The sequence below is a fragment of the Camelus dromedarius genome, chromosome 12 (genome assembly GCF_036321535.1).
Source record: "Camelus dromedarius isolate mCamDro1 chromosome 12, mCamDro1.pat, whole genome shotgun sequence".
Taxonomy (NCBI): domain Eukaryota; kingdom Metazoa; phylum Chordata; class Mammalia; order Artiodactyla; family Camelidae; genus Camelus; species Camelus dromedarius.
Genome location: NC_087447.1, coordinates 28,245,801 through 28,264,337, shown reverse-complemented (window position 1 = coordinate 28,264,337; position 18,537 = coordinate 28,245,801). Strand labels below are relative to the sequence as shown.

Genomic DNA, 18,537 nt, shown 5'->3' with positions numbered 1-18,537 from the left:
GAGCTGTCCATTTCCCCATGTGATTTGTTGCTTAGTGTGTATCTCCTTTTCTAGAATGTAAGTTCCCTAAGGACGCAGACCTGGTCTGTCTTACTGCTCAGTTCCTCAATGTTCACGGGCCTTACACGTGATAAATATTCTGATAATGAAGATTTAGTGTATATATTGCAGCCCCAGATTCATACTCAATTCTTCTGACTCTTAGGCAAAGTTGTAGATGACACAACAGGGACCCAGGATGATGATTTAGGTCACTATAAACTGGCCCCTTAGCTTATCCCCCAAACTGGCCTTGATTGTGTCAGATGCTTGACCTGTCTGAACCTCAGTCTCCCATCTCTGAATTGCAATGCTTGGGATTAATGACTCCTGAAGTCCCATGAATCTTGTGAAGCTATGAATCTGTGAATTTCATTAGTTGGTGTTTTAGGTGAACTTATCTTTAAGAGAAGCAGAGCCTGTCATATGTGATATGGGCCATGCCACAAACATGTTTCTTCTGATATTATGATTTTTTTTCCTTCTTAGCCAGAGAATCCCAATAAATCCAGTAAAATTAGGCATCTGTTCCTATTGGTGGATTTTACTGGTAATAAGAAGACCTGCCTTCATATGATCTGTGATCACCTTTGGCTTTCAAGCTCTCCTATGCCAATAATAATAATAGTAGTCGTAATAATAAGAATGAAATCTAACATTCATGGAGTGCCATTGCTATAGACTGAATGTTTGCAGCCCCTGCAAATTCATATGTTGGAATCTAAAGCCCTAAGTGGAGGTGTTTTAAAATGGAGCCTTTAAGAGGTCATAAGGGCAAAGCCCTCATGAATTGAATTAGTGCTCTTATGAAGGAGGACCCCAGAGAATTCCCTTGCCCCTTCTGCCATGTGAGGAATCAGTAAAATGATGGCTGTCTGCGGACCAGGAAGTAGGCTCTCACCAGACATCGACTCCATCAGCGCCTTGATCTTGGACTCTGCAGCCTCTAGGACTGTGAGAAGTAAATTTCTGTGTTGATAAGCCACCTAGTCTATGGTACTTTGTTACGGCAGCCTAAATGGGCTAAGACAGCCAGGTACTGTGCCATCACTTTATATTTTTAACTCATCTACTTTGTAAGATAATGTTATGAGTCAGATATTATTATTACCACAAATGACTACGGAAACAGATTCAGAAGTGACTTGCCTGGAATCTCCCATCTTGGATGTGGTGGGGAAAGGAATTGAAGCAGATCTTTCTGGTCTGTGAATTTAAAGACTTTAGCCATGATGTTTATAGCCTCTGAGATGTGTGAGTTGGACTGGATTTTGTGTTTTTTGAAGTCTTTGTGAAAATGAAAGTTATGATATACTTTCTCTAGAAAAATTAAGATGATTATATAACTTAATATCTTGGAGCACGTGAAAGATTTCATAAACTCCCTAAACATAGCAATTATAAAACTTCAGGGGGAAAAGAATGACAAAACAAAACATCCAAATCTGAGCTAGGTTTTCTCTAAGAGCACCTTCTAGAATGGATTTTTAGAAGCCCATGAGGGAAATCTTTAAGAAAAGGCACATGGAGTGCAATTAACCCCTTTCACCAAAAATCTGTACACAGTGGGCTTAGTTATATTGAGGCCCCAAACAATCTCCTCGCCTGCCTGTAGGCTGGAGAATTCAGCCTGGTTGCTGGTTACCACCATCATCACAAGTTTCCATGTTTGCTCCAAGTTCTCAGATTTCTGTTTTTCATGTTTAATCTGCCCGGGATGTTGCAGGAAGAGAGGCCGTGGGGGCATGATTAAAAGCATACGGTGTACGAGTGGGGAGGGGGAGCAGCGAGCACAGCCGGAGGGAGGAGGACTGCTAAATCAAGTGTTTCTAATAAAGGAGAGTGGGAGGGTATTTGCTGCTTTTGCTTGGCTGAACTGTACTGTGTAATACTCCTCTCTCTTGCCCTCCAGGCCTAGCATGTAAGGTAGAGAAGAAGGGTAGGGAGCTGTGATTTTATGGTGTCTGGTTGTCACATCTGGAGAGAGATACATACTGTCTCCCCTTGGAGTACTTTCACATATTATCTAATGTAATGACAGCCATCTCCAGCCCTGTCCCTGTCTCTAGCTCCATCCTCTCCTGTTAAACAGGAGAGTAGTGGTTCCCAAACCTGGTCTGACATCAGAACCCCTTTGGGAACCAGAATGTTCCAAATGCACATTCATGGGCCCACCCAAGTCTCACTAAATCAGACCCTTGGGGGAGTTGCCATTTGCCTTTAAGTATACCCCCCTTTTTGTGTTGTTGGTTACCTCTGTGGGGATTCTTTTACAGCATGATAAGTCTAAATGGACTCCTAGGACATTATATAGCCTTAAAGAACTTACCTGTCACCTGCTTACTACCACTTGTGAATTTGGGGTCACCCAAAGTCCACTCTACCTTCTGTTGATTACAGCAGCTGTGTTTCATTTTGGGAAATGCTCTCTCCCTGCATCATGTGCAGATTTAATTGGATTTATAATATACTATCGCTCTTACCTGGCAATGGGAAGGCAGAATGGTAAATTAGGTTAGTGTGTTCTACCTCTTAAGAATATATGAAGTGATAGACAGCAAAGAAGAAAAAAAGAAGAAGAAGAAGGAGGAGAAGAAAAAGAAGAAGCAGGAGAAGAAGAAGGAGAAAGAGAAGAGAAGGAAGGATGAAGGGAGGCGGATGCTCCTGTGTCCCAGCATGAGCATCCTGGTTAGGCTCTGTGGGAGTTCTTGCTCCCAGGGTCCCCAGCGCCTCTCTGGTCCCTGTTCTTTCCTGGCCTGGGTCTCCAGGACTTCTCTCAGTTCTGTGAGCCACCCGAATCTTTCCAGTGGGTTTCTTCCAGACTTAAGTTAGCCAGTCTACTGCTGCCACTTATCCCAACATCTAGTCTTCTAATCCAACATCTTTGTTTTATGTAAGAAGTAATAGAGACGCACAGACCGTACATTATTGGCCTCAGGATACCAGGTTTGTAAGTGGTGGCATTGGCCTGGAATCTGGATGTCTTGATTTCAGGGATGAGCCACAAGCATTGGTTTGCCTTTATCGAATGGTTCCCCGGTTTTCTATTTGACCTTACTGTGATTTTCTGGATTCTTTTGGAAGTTAGGCCATTAGGAATAAGAAGCACCTCTTTCGGGGGGCAGTGTATAGCTCAGTGGTAGAGCGCATGCTGGGCATGGGCAGGGTCCTGCATTCAGTTCAGTCCCCAGGGACTCCATTTAAAAAAAAAAAAAAAAAAGAAGTACCTCTTTCTCTGCTAACTTCACATTTGGAAATACAATTTCCGTCAGTTCTCAAAATATTTCACAGGCCAGGAGGCCTTGCGGCCTGCCATCCTGCCTTTGGCAAGTGCCTATTTTAGATATTTCTAAAGAAGATGAACCTTCTCCTCCACTGGGGCTCCTGGCTCAATATGCCAGACCTACGGGCAGAAGACACTTTCCGCCCACAGCCAGTGGTTGTCCTGAAGCCCCACGGTGTAGCTATCGATTGAGGATGGTCAAGTTGAAGAGGCGGGTCAGCCATGCTATTTTAATCTTGACTTTCCCCACCAAAGACAGCCCTGCACACATTATGTAGAAATATTCGTGCTGGTTAAACTTCATCCCCGGAGATGGAGTCTGAGGTGCTTAAAGTCTGTTGGTTGAGGAGGAATTAAAAGACACAGGAAGTAGAGATTTGGGGAAGTGCTTGAAAATAATTGGTTCCTCCTGATCATGGTCGTCTCCTCCTTCTATGTCCATATCATTCAAGATGCTGTGTTAATAATGGCTCTGTCTATTTTAACCCATTCTTTATCATTTCACACACTTACTTTCATTCATTCAGTAGTTTAATATTTCACTTACATTACATACTATTCAGTGACCCCACTGCTCTGGAATGTAGATTCCCATGAGGTGCAAGGGTGCTTCTAGAGAGGTGATTAACACGTCCAAGGTGTGTGTGCCCCGTAAGTAGCAAGATGAGACCAGAAACCTGGTATCCTGGCCATGTGCCCCTGATGCCCCTATTTTTACACTTAATTGTTATCATCATGCGGCAGTGTCTTTGGGGAGGAGTAAAGGGATGAGAGCAGAAAATACGAGAGAAGATACAGTGAGAGTTTTCTGGCTGTACATGAGATCACTCGCCATTGTTCCTCTGCCACTCACTAGAGCTGGGCAATTTGTTAGCCAATTTATTCATCAAAACTTCTATTACTTTCTTACTGTGTACCTCCAATTCCAAGAGGAATAAAACACAGCATTAGCCCTTAAAGAGCTAGCTGTCCAGTGGATTAGTTCTAAGGCTAAGATCAAGAGAAACGGAACTAGCATTTTGGGAACAGCCAGCATATGCTCAGTGTGTATCATTTTGGATAATGTCCCTTATAGTTCTTTAAGTGAATTATTTTTTCCCTCTTAGATTCACGGTATTACATCTATAACGTATTTACCACAATGCCTGGCACCTAGAAAATTCGCAGGAAACACATCTATTAAATAATTACTTAAACCCATGTGTGATTATTTCGTACCCTCAATTTTTTTTTTTTTGAAAGTCATCATTTCATCATCACTTCTGAACTCCAAAGTGTGACTTATAATGTGGGCCTTCACAACTGACCCAAGCCACCTCCCAACCCTTGCTAGTTTATATCCTGCTCTGTAAAACCCAGTGCAGACTTTTAAAATTTGTTGAAATGGGTAAACTCCTATTTATCACTGAATATCCAGTTCAAAACTGATCTCTTTGGAAAGGCTTCTCCATCCTTCCCTCCACTGAGTTTTGCTTTGCATTACGTATCGTAGGGACCTCCATTCCAGAACCTTGTCAAACATTGTAATTATGTGTTTTTGTAACTCTCTTTCCCACTGAACAGAAAATACCTCTAGATCAGAGACTTTCTTAATCTCTTCCCTTTCCGTTTTCATTACTGATACAGAACTTAGCATGAGGTAAGGTTTTAGCAAATGTTTGCAGAATAAATGAGTAGCCAGCCACCTATTATGAATTGGAAAATTGCAGAGTCATAGTTTTTAAAAAAAATTTATGTGTAGGTATCAATTGTTTTAAACTAGTCAGGAGCATTTTGAGAGAAGAAAAAACTGTAATACTGTGGGTTTTTTTTCTTTTTTGCCAGAAAGGAATTTTGAAATAATCTGAAAATATCTGACCTCTTCATCATTCAAAGGTGGCAAGCTGAAGTGGCAATTGCTAAATATTTGCCAAATTTATCCCAAAATGTTCTCAATGGGTCTCTTTAATGTGACGTTCTTGGTTATCTGTGGAATAATTCGATGATTTAACAACATTTTAACTGATATTAATTGAGCACATACTATTGCCAGGTACTATAAAAGAGTCTAAATGACATTTAAATGTCTAAAAGACAATTAGGGTAAAATCAGGATGGGTAAAATAGAGTCCTTGCCCTCAAGAAACTCATGGTCCAACGGGGGAGACACAGATGTCATAGGAATTGAGATGCTTTTGATTGCAGTCATATGTATTAGGATGCTTTGACTGCAGTCATATGTATTAGGATGCTTTGATTGCAAACAGTAGAAACCACTTTGATCTGGACTAAGTTAAAGAGAGCAAATTTATTAAAAGAAGAAATGATTGTCTTACTAAGGCCAAAGGCAAAGATGTAACTGAAACTAGAGAAGAGATCAGACACAGGGCCTAGAAAGCCATCAAGGTTCTTTTCACCCTGGGCTCTGCTCCTCCCTCCCGGTCTGCATCCCTGCTCTTCGGGGACACAGGCACCTGTGCTCCACCTGTGACAGAAAGGTGATTCTATATCACAGTCAAGCCTCTTACAGGGCTTCTGAATCTCTCTATCCCTCCATTCTCTCATCTTCTACCTATCCATCTTTTAAATGCTTTTTCACTCTTCTTTTCTCCCCCACTCTGTCTTGCTCCTAATTTTAAATTCTTAGGAAAAACTCTGCTTGGCCCCACATGTCAAGTGGCTCCCTTTGAGCCAATCAGTTGCAGACAGGATGGGTGACATTGTGAAAGGTGGGTATGGGACTGTCACTCTGTGATCTGTGACTTTCTACGATGTTGTTTGTCACAGCAGGAAACCGGGAGGCCAACCCAACAGATGTCTCCCATATAACAAGGTGTAATGTGTGGTGCAGTAATGTAGTGTAAGTAGGGAAGAGAGTTTAATTCATACCAATTCTGCTTTTAAGTTATGTGGCATGGCAGTGTTGGTCATAAAATAAAGACTGACAGAGGAGCTTGGTATCTGCGTGGGGGCTTTAGGAAGGATATGGTCCAGCAATCCCTGAGTCTAAAATACTTTAAAGCTATAAAAGAGTAAGTAAAAATTAATAGCATGCGAGCAAATCACCTAAGTACTTGCAATTCTGAACAGAATCCTCTGGAGGAAATGCGTCCTATAAACCTCATAAAAATAAATGAAAAATAATGTTGGTTATCATAAACTAAGTGGGAGAGTATATTGTGTACCCAGGAGAGGGTATCTTTTTTTCTTCCTCCTCACTCTGTTATGGAAAGTGTTAAGACATATTATTAGCCAGGCTCTTGATTTGGAAATGATCCATGAGCCATGAAATATTAGTGGGAGTGAGTGTATTGGTGCTGTGAACATTCTGGGATATTAAAATGCCATTGACATCCACAACTACCAATGTATAAAAATAACAAATGCTAATGAAATGACCTGAGTTCTGAGAGCATGCAGTTTGGCCCTTGTCAACGTTCCGCTTCATGAAATATAGGCCACTCTGCCTCCCCTGCCTACGTCAGACTGTCCAGGAGAATATGCACTTCATTATTCCGCTGCTATCCATCAAAACTTCCGTGCCCAAAAAGTATTAGGGGGAAATAATGCCTTCTCTTTCTCCTTTTTTTTTTTTTTTTTTTTTTTCAGGCTGGAGAGTTTGTTGAATAATGGAATTAAGATTTTGGACCGAGGAAGTGATACTTTGGGCCCAGGTAATCTGATTATACTATTTGGCTTTATCAATGAGTACTATTTGCTATGGACTGCATGTTTGTGTTTCTCCCAGGGTCATATCTTGACACCCCAATTCCCAATGAGATAGTTTTAGGATGTGGGGCCTTTGGAAGGTAATTAAGTTTGGAGGAGGTCATGAGAGTGGAGCTCCCACAGTGGGATTACAGTCCTCATTAGACGAAAAAGAGGTGAGAGTTTGCAACCTGGGCCAGCTGAGGCTATAGCAAGAAAGCAGCCATCTGCAAGCCAGGAAGCAGGCCCTCCCCAGGCCTCAGATCTGCTGGATCTTAGACTTCATCTTGGACTTCCCAGCCTCCAGAACTGTGAGAAATAAATGTTTCTTGTTTAAGCCACTCGGTCTATGGTATTTTTGTTACAGCAGTTCAAACTGACACAAATTCTTCCTGACCAAACCTCAGTAATACACTCTTTGTAATAAGGTGCAAGCGTGGCATTTACACTAAAAAGAGCCCGTGGCTATAGTTGAGACTCATGCACTAAGGGTTACAAATATAAATGAATTTCAAATTTTGGAAAACTGTTGATCAGCATGATGAAGAAAAATGACACTCTTCGGGTGGTTTATCAAGTATGTATTGAATACCTATTGTATACAGAGCATTGATTCAGATACTAAGAATTGTCTGGAATAGATGCTAAGGACTTAACGAGATAATATTCTTGCTCACACAGAAGAGGAAACACATGGATTAAATGATGTGAGGTCAGCTATGGAAGAATGCATCAGTGTCTGATAAGTATTATCCAAGTACAAACTGAATAAATCATGCTAAGAAAAGGCAATATGAAGATGACCAAGACCAACAGATTCACAGGTAAAAATCATGAGCTGATAATTCACAAAAGTGAAATATTGCTTGTTCACAAAGATGGGAGGATGTTCACTTTCACTAGTAATCAAGGGAATGCAAGTTAAACCAACACCACCAATATACTAGTCCTCTCTGTCAACGTGGTGACTTCTCTTTTTCTTTGTGAAGACAATTCCTCACGCAGGCAAGGCTGCACAGCCCGTTGGGGAGTTACTTGGCAAGATGTAACAAGCATCTTCAAATATTCACACCCTTTGACTCTGGTAATTCCAATTCTGGGAACCTCTCTCCTAAAGAAATGGCTAATTCTAAATAACAAAAAAGCTTTTTGAGGTGAACAGCAGTGCCTTTTTTAATGGTGGAAAATTGAAAACAATGTAAATTCCTGAATTTATGCAACGGTTAAGTAAATTATGGTAAATCTACCAAAGCCCTAACATTTTTTAATCTGTTTTTTAAAATGAAGTTTAGTCAGTTTACAATGTTATTTTAATTTCTGATGTACAACATAGTGATTCATTTATATACATGTATGTATATGTTCCTTTTCATATTCTTTTTTATTATAGGCTATTGTAAGGTATTGAATATAGTTCCCTGTGCTATACAGTAGGACCTTTTTTTTTTTAAATCTGTTTTATATATAGTAGTTAGTATCTACAAATCTCAAACTTCCAATTTATCGCTCCCCACCCCCATTCCCACAGTAACCATAAGTTTGTGTCTTTTTTTTTTTTTTCAGATTTCACATATAAGTGATATATGATATTTTTCTTTCCCTCTCTGGTTTACTTTAAGCACGAACATTTATTGAAGGTTACTTTGTGCCAGATTCTGTTCTAGACCCTGTTGCTATCTTAATGCATTTAATTTTCACAGAGACTTTTGTTGCTATTCCAGTTTTACAGATGAGGAAACTGAGGCACAGAGAGGTTAAATCACCTGCCCAAAGTCACCCAAGTAGCATGTGACGAGGCGGGGATTCAAATGTAAGCAGCCCTAGACTGATAGGATATTTTACAGATATTTAATAATAGGTTTATACAGCATATATAGTACATGACAAACGCTTATGAAAATATTAAAATAGCCCAATATATTGTGAGACAATAGCCTAAGTCAAAGGTATGTTCAAAACCAACCATATATGCAGTATATATAATAACTAGAAAGAGATAAATAGTCTGAATTTTGCTGGCTTTTAAGGCCTTCCTTTTGGTTCCAAATAATTTTCATATTTCCCACTGCTTCATTACATGACTCTTTCTCTATAATCTAGGCTGTTTTTCTGCCCCTCTCCCTGCCTATATCCATGATATGAATTATAAATGACTTCCCCACCCGCACATCAGCCATCCCCTGCTCACTCTTCTGTAGATATTTTTCAAAGCCCAGTGTCAGTTCTGCTTCCCCCAAGATCTGTCTAAGATTGGCGCAGCTCATGCTGACCAGTCAGCTCTCTGACATCCATTGCACTGACCCTTCACAATTTGTCACTCTGTCCCACGCTGTCTCATTTATTCATTGCTTCCCATGTATTTATGTGTTCTCTGAGCTGGTCTGTGTGCTTCCTGAGGATGAGAGTTGTCTTGTATGTCTCTTATCTCTCCAGCAGCTCTTATCAGAGGATGGAGCACAAAGAAGGTCCTAAATACATGCTGATTCACTGAGACTAGTTTTAAGGTATAACAAACCTTTTTCTTAAAGCTCATTTATGTATGTATGTATATGTACTTTTTTTTTTGCTTTAAAATAGAGGAAATTTGTTTAAACAGGGCTTTATTTCAAACACTTAAGAATTATAGAGAAGTCAGACTTCAACACTTAAAATAATAAGAGAATATTCCAATTAGACAGGATCTTTAAGGTCTTACAATTCAACTCTTTATTTGACCAATAAGGAAAATGAGATCCAGTGAAATGAAGAAATTGGCCCAGGTTCTACAGGAGTAGAATTAGGACTCGAATCCAGGGCTCACACTTCCCAGGGAGGTGCTGAGACAGACCACAGGACACTTGCACTGCTCCCACCCACATTCAGTTGTCTCCTCTCTCCCCTTGTGCTCCATCCCTTACTTCTCCAGTTCTCCATTTCCCCCCCTAATTCACAGGATGGACCTTGCAGCCAGGTCATTCTCCAAATGCAAAGGTCCTGGAATAATCTCCCCCTGGCAGAGAGAAGAGAGAGAGTTTACTGGACATCTTTCTCTTTCCTGATCCCTTTGGCTCCTCCGGATTTTCTGCACCCTGGCACAGACTGCCCTGCGTGTCTGTGGAGAGACAACCCTTGCCAGATTCTGCATTCAAAAGTTTTGCCTTTTATTAGAAAGAGCTGTAACTTTTTTGACCACAGTACATCAAGTCCCCTGACATGCAACCACATGACCAACTGAGAGCCTTTGAATCCATAACATGACACTTGTTTTTATTTTTAAAAATTCATTAATCTTCATTAAGCATCCTACACTCCTCTCAGGTCGATGATGGCATTTCCTGACCCCACCATCTTTATTGGAAACAATATTATTTCTTTTCTCTGATCACTTGTGTGAATGAGTATCCACACTCACAAGAGCATGGTTCCTAAATGATGTTTATTATGTAACATATGGTGGAAAATTAAAAAGGCCTGTGCAGTCACTAAGGTGCACTGGCCCGCAGCCGTTCCTCCCTGCTGGCGCCGCCTGCTGGTCTACCGTGGCCGGAGCTGCAGTCCCTGGTGGTTCACGTTACCCTCAGCTCAGGAGAGTAATGCTCTGAGAACTGATTAAATGTGACTTTTCATGCTTCCCTGAAGCCTGCTGATGGAACCTCGCATGATGATGCAGAAGGCAGCCTGCATTGCAACACGCTGTAATCTGGCTGGAATTAAATGAGCTTAAATAACAAATGCTCAGATCGTGGTTACTAATTAAGAGTGATGCCAGAATGCTTATAAGTTTTACATATGTTCCTCGTTTGGCTGAAATGTTGACAATGAGTAATGCAACACAGACTTGGTCACCTGACCCCCAGGCAGCCGTGCTGGTTGGCTGGGAGATAAGATCCCAGTGAAAACCTTGAGGCTGTAAGTCAGGCTGGTCTTAAAGATGACAGTACTGACCAGAATGGCCAATCTATCACGAGTGTGTGTGTGTGTGTGTGAGAGAGAGAGAGAGAGAGAGATAGACAGATAGACAGGTGGACAGACAGGGTATACTTTGACTTGCAATGAGATCAGAACAGATGCCAAAGCCTGACACTAGGAGGGCCATAAATAATTAGTAAAGGGCTTCATCCACTAGCCCCTGAGTGCACTCATGTGTGTCTCATAACTATGTGGTATCCGGGAAACAAGGAAAGACTGAAGCCAAAGATAAATCTCATATACTATGTGGCCACCACTCTCCAGTGACCTTGGAAAATGTCCTCTTGGTAAGACCATGAAATGTACACTTTCGAATGCAGAGCCAGCCTCTCCAGCACATTCAAAGGTCACTCCTGGCAGGACGTAGTCCCTTCACCCACTCCTGCACATTTCTCCCCCTTCAGCTCTGCTCGTCATACCAGCCTTCTTCCTGGTATGTGCTGACTCCAGACCCTTGACAGTCTTCTTTTACCTGGTCCTGGGACCTTGTCCTGGGATTGACCTCAGCACACGGTCAGCACTGGGGCACGATCGAGTCCCGTGAGACTCACCCCTTCTTTGCCAGTTCTGGCTTCACCGCAGCTCCCCTACCTCCCTGCCCCTATTGGGTCCCTGATATTAAGACAAAGTTTCAATCACCATTAATCTGGTTTTTCCCTTTAGAATTAAAAACGAGAAAAATAGGTCTTCTGTCTGTGTCTCTGTCTTACTCTCAGCCTGCCTCTCGCATCTGTACTAGCTTCCTGGCCCATAAGACCCTCCCCCTTGGAGGACTCAGAGAATCTGTCGTCGTGGTTTGGTGACAAAGAGCATAGGCTTTCAACAGACCAATCATTCTAATTTTGGGCTTTTTCCACTGGGACGGATGACTTTTTCTGAGTCTCAGTTTCTTCTCTATAAAATGGAGATAATACCTACTACACAAAGTTATTGTAAAGATTAAAGGAAATAATATATACCCTACATTTAGCATGGGGCTGGTACAAAACAGGCAGTCAAAAATAGTAACTAATAATATTTATTAACGTTTCTCTCCTTCTCCAGTTACTTTCCTTATGACCTTAATTTCTGGTGTAAGTCAATAGTATTGGATGGTAGGAGTCAGAGATGAATGTTCCAAATTAGTGGATTGTTGAATACCAGGTGTACCTTGGAGATGCCACAAGTTTGGGTCCAGACCAGCACAATAAAGTGAAAAACGCATTAAACTGAGTCACACGAATCTTTGTAGTTTCTCAGTGCACATAAAAATTGTTTACACTACACTGTAATCTATTAAGTGTGCAATAGCATTATAGCTAAAAAAAGCAGATATACTTTAATTCAAAATAATTTATTGCTTAATAAATGCTATCATCTGAGCTTTCAGCAAGTCATAATCCTTTTGCTGGTGGAAGTTTTGAAACATTGTAAGAATTACCAAAATGTGACGCAGAGACATGAAACGAGCAAATGCTGTTGGAAAAATGGCACTGATAGACTTGGCTAAATGTAGAGTTGCCATCACACAGAGTCATTAAAAAAAAAAATGCAACATGTGTGAAGCGCAGTAAAATGAATTGAGCCTCTTCTCTAAAACTTCTTCAGGACTGTGCATCACTTGGGCCATGGTTATCATCATCCAAAATTCAGATCTTTAATAAAAGAGAATTAATACATCACTGATCAGTGTTCTTCCCTCATGTTGGACCAGCTAGCCCAGACCCTTTCTCACATTATGAGGATAAGGAGAGTGTGACAAATTTGACAAAAGGTAAACACCCCTACTGGGTTGGGGACTTTGGAATTCCAAGACCAAACAGTAACTCGAGTTACTGTTGAGTATGTAAGGCAGATGTGAAGGTCCAACAAAATAATTTCCCCCTGCACTGAAGCTGCTGAACCGTAGAAGACAGCTTTAACTAAAGAGAAAATCCACTGAGGTCTCCTGCAGGGAGTTGTGTTATATGAATAGAGTGAGTTTTAATTTTAGTCTGCAGATATGAGCTTTGTAACAGGGCATCGCTGTCACCAGCCGGCCCTGGCTTTGTCAGCATGGCTCCACGTCTTTGTAACCCTAGCCAGCCGGTGTCGGAGTCTTGCATTTCAGTGTGTTAAATATTTACCAACAACCTATTGGCCATATGTCTTTGGAGCGTGTGTGGTGACAGACTCACTACTCGGCACATTTTTAAGTGGATTCTGTAGGATCTGCAGGGTTCTGTAAGCTCACAGATCCTTTTTAATAACCAAGTCTTTTGTCCTTTTTAGTCCTCCTGTTCGCTAAGGTCGTGTCAATACCATACAGAGGGTTCTGAGGGAGTGAACTTGTCCAATCATTCTTCCTTCCATGTTCTTTCTTCCTATCGTACCATGAACGATATCAGTATTCCCTACTCATTGCTTGTTGACTTGACAGTATTAGCTTTATCCATTGTACAGGCGCAGACACATTTTTCCTTTAGAAAATGAAATTATCCTGAGAGTTGAACTCTGCTTACGATGCTTATTTGCCAATAAGTGCCGATTCCCTCTATGCTGTTTGAAGGAAAACTCACTTGAAATGATAAACTTTGGATTTAGACTTGCTGGGTTTTCAAATTGAAAGGCATTCCATGGAGAAGATGTAGGAGTTTATGACATTAAGCACCACTTGAGAAATGTTTCAAGATAAATTGCATGTCCGATTAGAAGGGGCTGATCCTGTGAGGAATCAGATATTCTCCTTTCTAATAGCTCAGATCCACTCAACAGACATTTCCTGAGGGCCTACTAAGCACCTCTCCCTTTGCTAAGTGTGGAGCTAAAAAGTTCAGATAGTTTCTGCTCAAGGGTTACAGGGCTGGTCTATCATTTCTTGGAAACTTAGCACTTCTCTCTCACACCTTGACTTATATGAAATGACAACAGATTTATTTTTTAAGGAAACTTACTTAAAGCCAACATGCTGGTAAGAGTGCATAAACTTATAGCTTTATCAGCTATAATACAGCCCAACATGAGTTTTCACTTTCTTACTCTCTTTACAATCTATAATTTTTGTAGATTTACAGTAATAGATCTGCATTTGAGTTTTTCACTTATTATCGGCATATGAGATATTATTTGAGTTTTGATCCTGCAGGGAACCTGGACATTGTGTCATTTTCCACAGAGTGGGGCGAAAATGAGAACTTTGATTTAAATTTAAGCTGATTAAAGACCTTGGTGTTCGATACTCCTCAGCTGACGCTGTTTCTACATGTGTTGTGTGAAATGGAGACATACCATTAGTGCAGAGTTTCAGGCTATGCTGAACTTGAACGTCAATCAGGCAAAGCCCTAGGGAGGTAAGTTTGGACCAGATTTCAGCCATGATTTCAATATTTACCTTCCTTAAAATCCAGTACCATATGTATACTTAATATTATGCTTAATATTGTTAAGTAATTGTGTTTCGAGAACATTAAAATCCTGATAATGCAGATGATAATAGATGGTAACAGATGAAGTGAGAAAATAAATTTACTGGCCATAGACAATCACAATTATTTAATATTCTAATGTCTCAGTATGTGGTGTATGTAATATGAGGCACTGGTTTTGCCTACCAGCTTAGAGCAGGCAAAGGTAGAAAGCAACATAGGCTTAAATGTTAATAAAATGGTATGCACAGGCTGTATTGTGTGTGGCACTTTGTGTTGTGGTCAGTTTCAGTTTACTGTGTACTCACCATGCATCGTGTGTAAGTGCTTATGAAATGGGCTTTTCTGGTTATCGCAGGTGTAACGTCAGTGGAGAGAGTTCAGACTTCAGAATTAGGTGCTCAAGGTGCTATTTCTCATTTTACTACTTAACTTTAAAGACTTTTACATATTAAATTTCACTGTTTTGTTATGATCAAGATTAAGGAATTGTCCAGATATTGGTGATTTCAAAACAACTGGTTGATCACAAGTAGTAACACTAGTACCTGACATTTATGTGGTGCTCCCTAAGTGCCAAGCACTTTCCAAGTATTCTCTGGTTATACTTACAACACCCCTAGGTAGGTACTACTATTTCTCCATTTTACAGTTGAGGAAACTGAGGCACGAATGTAATAACTCAATTGCATACAGCTTCAGGCTTGCGTAGGGAAAAATACAAAGATTCCAGTTCCTTCCTTTGCAACCTTGACCATCTTGCGTATATATCACTGATACATTAATTTAGTTAATTCAACAATATTTACTCAGGGCTTGCTCTGGGGGTGAGTATAGTGACAGCAGGCACACAATCAGTGGCCACAAGAGATTGCAGCTCAGAGAAAGACAAGCAAGCAGATAATCACCTTTCAGGGTTATGATGGGGTGCCAGGGAGTGTATCACAGGAGGCTATAAACTTGGTACTAGCCATGCAAAATGTGGGCTGCATGTGTGTGGGCTGCATGTGTGTGGGCGCATGGTATATATATGGGGAGTAAGAATGCGGTAAAGGTTGGGAGGAAAAGAGGCAGAGAGCAAGAACATCCCAGTCTGAAGAAACAGGATTGAAATGCTGCCTCTGAGGCAATGGAAATCACTCATTTTCGTTAGAGCATACTGCATGGTCGGGGATGAAGTGAGTGACTGAGAGGTGAAACGAGCTTGGAGAAGGTGACTCCAGCCAAATTACAGAGATCTTTATTTCAAACCACGTTAAGGAGTTTGGATTTTATCTTAAAGGCAACCGCCTATCCCACTGCACCATGCCCGTGCTATTTATTACTAGTTGGCTATGACAGTGAGCTTCAGAATCCTCCTCAACACATCTCTCTCGGTAGCCAATAAGAATGAACATGAATTGCCAATGAAGTTGAACTTATAAATGTCATTGTTTTCAAAGCAATTCAAGAAACATTATCTTATTTCATCCCTATTTTACAGATGAGGAAATTGAGATTCACTGAATGAGAAAGATTAAATTTCTTCCATCTAGACCTGAGCTAAGGAGAAAAAAAAGTACCCCTGCTTATTCTCCCAAGATGACAACTCTAGGCCCTTGAGTCTGTCAGTCCCAGGCTGGGGTCAGACTTCACAGCTCCAGCCATCTGGGAAATCCCAAGTCAGGCTCCATTCTGGTGTCTGTCCACTGCAGACCTGAACACATTTTTTTTTTTTTTTACATCAGCTAGAGGTTAAGCTATTTTTCCCTTTCAGTTTTTAAGCACAAAAGTGTTCATTCCACCTCCTCCTGTCTTGGATAAGAGATCTTGTTGTCACCAATTAAGCTCGGATCATTAAGAAGCTGAGTTTGTTTGCTCATAATGGGCATAGGGGGTGGACAACACATTTATTTCATAGCTTTTCCCCCTTTTCCTTTGGACACGACAGCTGAGTATGCTCCTCCTCTGGGTCAACTGAACTCGAATGCCCCGAAAGAGCATCAAAACACAAAAAGTTTATCTGCAGCAGTGCCTCAGTGTCATGTACTTTTCCATAAATGACGGGAGAAGTTTGTGAAAATAGAATCAAGTTAAAGCTGCACAGATGGAGAAATTAAGGCTCAGAGGGTGAATGAATTCCCTGCAATTGCAGAGCGAGGAGGTGCATGGTCAGGATGTGAGTGTTTATGCTGGCGATCCCGCACCTTGTGTTCCAGCCTTTACGCCAGGTGGCTGCTGGAATACAACCGTTATCTCCGAGGAATGGGATGCCGTTTCCAGTCATGACTGTCCCGGTATTGTGGGAGGCAGCATGGACTTGAGCCAGGCTCTGTGGCCAGACTGGCTTGAATTTGAATCTCAGCCTTGCTATTTATAAGCAGGGTGACCTCAGACAAGTCGCTCAACCTCTCAGACTCAGTTTCCTCACCTGTATAACGCCGGCCGTGCTTATCTGGCTGGCTTGCTGGGAGAGTTGCATCAGATTAGTGGTTTTCAAACTTGAGCATTCACAGAATCACCTGGAAGTCTTGTTAAAACACAGAGGGCTGACCCCACGCCCGAGTTTTTGATTCTGCTGGCCAGAAGTGGAGCCTGAGAATTTGCATTTTTCACAAGTCCCCAGGAGGTGTTGACACTCCAGGGAGCACACTTGGAGAAGGCTTGTATCAGACAGTGTTTATACAGTGCCTAGTTCAGTGAGTAGCTCACTCAGCATGAGTCCCCCGTCTTCTCTCTCTAACGGAAGGCAGGGGTCTTGAGGCAATGTGACAGCAGACAGTTCTGGTTAGAGGAAGAAAGGGAGAAGGGAAAGCTACTCACTCCATCAGCTAAGATGCTGTCACCCAGGCAAACGCCAGGGGAAGCTGTAGGGGCAGTAGATCCTGAAATGAATGGTACAGAAATGCTAAGACAAGTGGGTAGGTCACAAGAAAGGAAAGGGAGGAAGATCAAAATCAAAGCTCAGCAACCACCTTTATTGTTAACGGCAGACCTGGCTATGACTTCAGATCTACTTCCGGGTGGTTTTCTAGGCAGTTGCTGACCATGGACAGTCTTAACACACCTTCCAGTGTGCAAAATGCAGCCACATAATTATTCCCTTTTTTATGTCAATGGTCCTGCATGGCAGGGGCCAGTATTCCCATTTTAAGAATTTGTGAACTGAGGCCCAAAGGGGTTAAGGAGTTTGCCCAAGGTCAAACAGACAATCAGTAAAGAATTAGAACTCAGATCTTGAGTTTTCCAACTCCACAGTCCCTTTTTCTCCCCCTCTCTATGATGACTTCTATGTCTCCCTTTTGAAGTGCTATGTCCAATCACTAAACAAAGAAACTAGTCCCAAGAACAAAGGCTGATGTGTTCAGAATCTGATGCTAATCTCACGCATCTTTTGCACCTTGAGGTGATAAGAATGCTTGAGTGGATCCTTCTGCTTCCGGCCTGAGCACTGGGCTGCTCTTATTTGCACAAACTTCTGCCCAGGCAGAGCGCACCCCGGCAGCCTGGGCGTGCCCCAGAGCAGCGCTGGGATTTTCCGGGATCTGGTCGGCCTGCCTTTTGCGTTTCCATAACACTCACTCTTTGAGGATGTACATGCAGCTTTCTCTTTGCATTATTTAAGAGATGGTTTCCAGTAAGAGAAACAGTTGAAGTCTAAGTCTCCCTGTGATGCTGGTTTTCGGGATTTTTTATCTGAAAAATAAAATTGCTCTTTCCTCCTTCACTCATTTTATTTGTTGAAATGCCAGTAAATGGTACCAGCGCTTTGCCCAAGCTGACATCACTGCTGTGAGCCCCGGGGGAACTCCCCTTGCATGGTGGTCGAAAATTTCATGTAGCCTCTCCTGGGAGGAAACTGCAGCTCTAAACTAACCTGCAACCGTTTCCATCGCAAGCAAGGTCGCCCTTGTAAATGATGGGTTGACTGATGGATTGTTGGGTTCTTGCATTCCTTCAGCACCTACCATAGGATGAGTAAGAAATCGTCTCTAATGGGAGAATATGGTCTTAAGGGAGCAGATTTGGCATTCTCTATGTATTTTATATAAAATCTGAAAGAGGAAGCCTTTGTTATCGGCCTCATAGTGTTGGAAATTACACCAATAGACACTAGATTCATCAGGAAAATTAGTAGACCTTCCATCAGTGGACGAGTAGTCTCAGGATGCCCTCTGTCTTTGTTGTCCTGGGACATAGTTGGGAGAAACCATAACC

The 18,537-nt window shown here is 41.7% G+C and overlaps 1 long non-coding RNA gene across 4 annotated transcripts in view; it reads left to right on the top strand.

Moving 5' to 3' along the window:
- Positions 1 to 18,537, top strand: part of LOC135322661 (uncharacterized) — a 262,019-nt gene that overhangs the window by 242,344 nt on the left and 1,138 nt on the right. For 2 of the 4 annotated variants that reach the window (XR_010383375.1, XR_010383374.1), the window contains 3 exons: positions 6,911 to 6,975; positions 7,691 to 7,833; positions 14,061 to 14,265. This is a non-coding gene — a long non-coding RNA (uncharacterized LOC135322661). Of the gene's footprint in view, positions 1 to 6,910; positions 6,976 to 7,690; positions 7,834 to 9,442; positions 9,598 to 14,060; positions 14,266 to 18,537 lie in introns of those variants that run through there. The other 2 variants (XR_010383377.1, XR_010383376.1) reach the window with 2 other exon arrangements.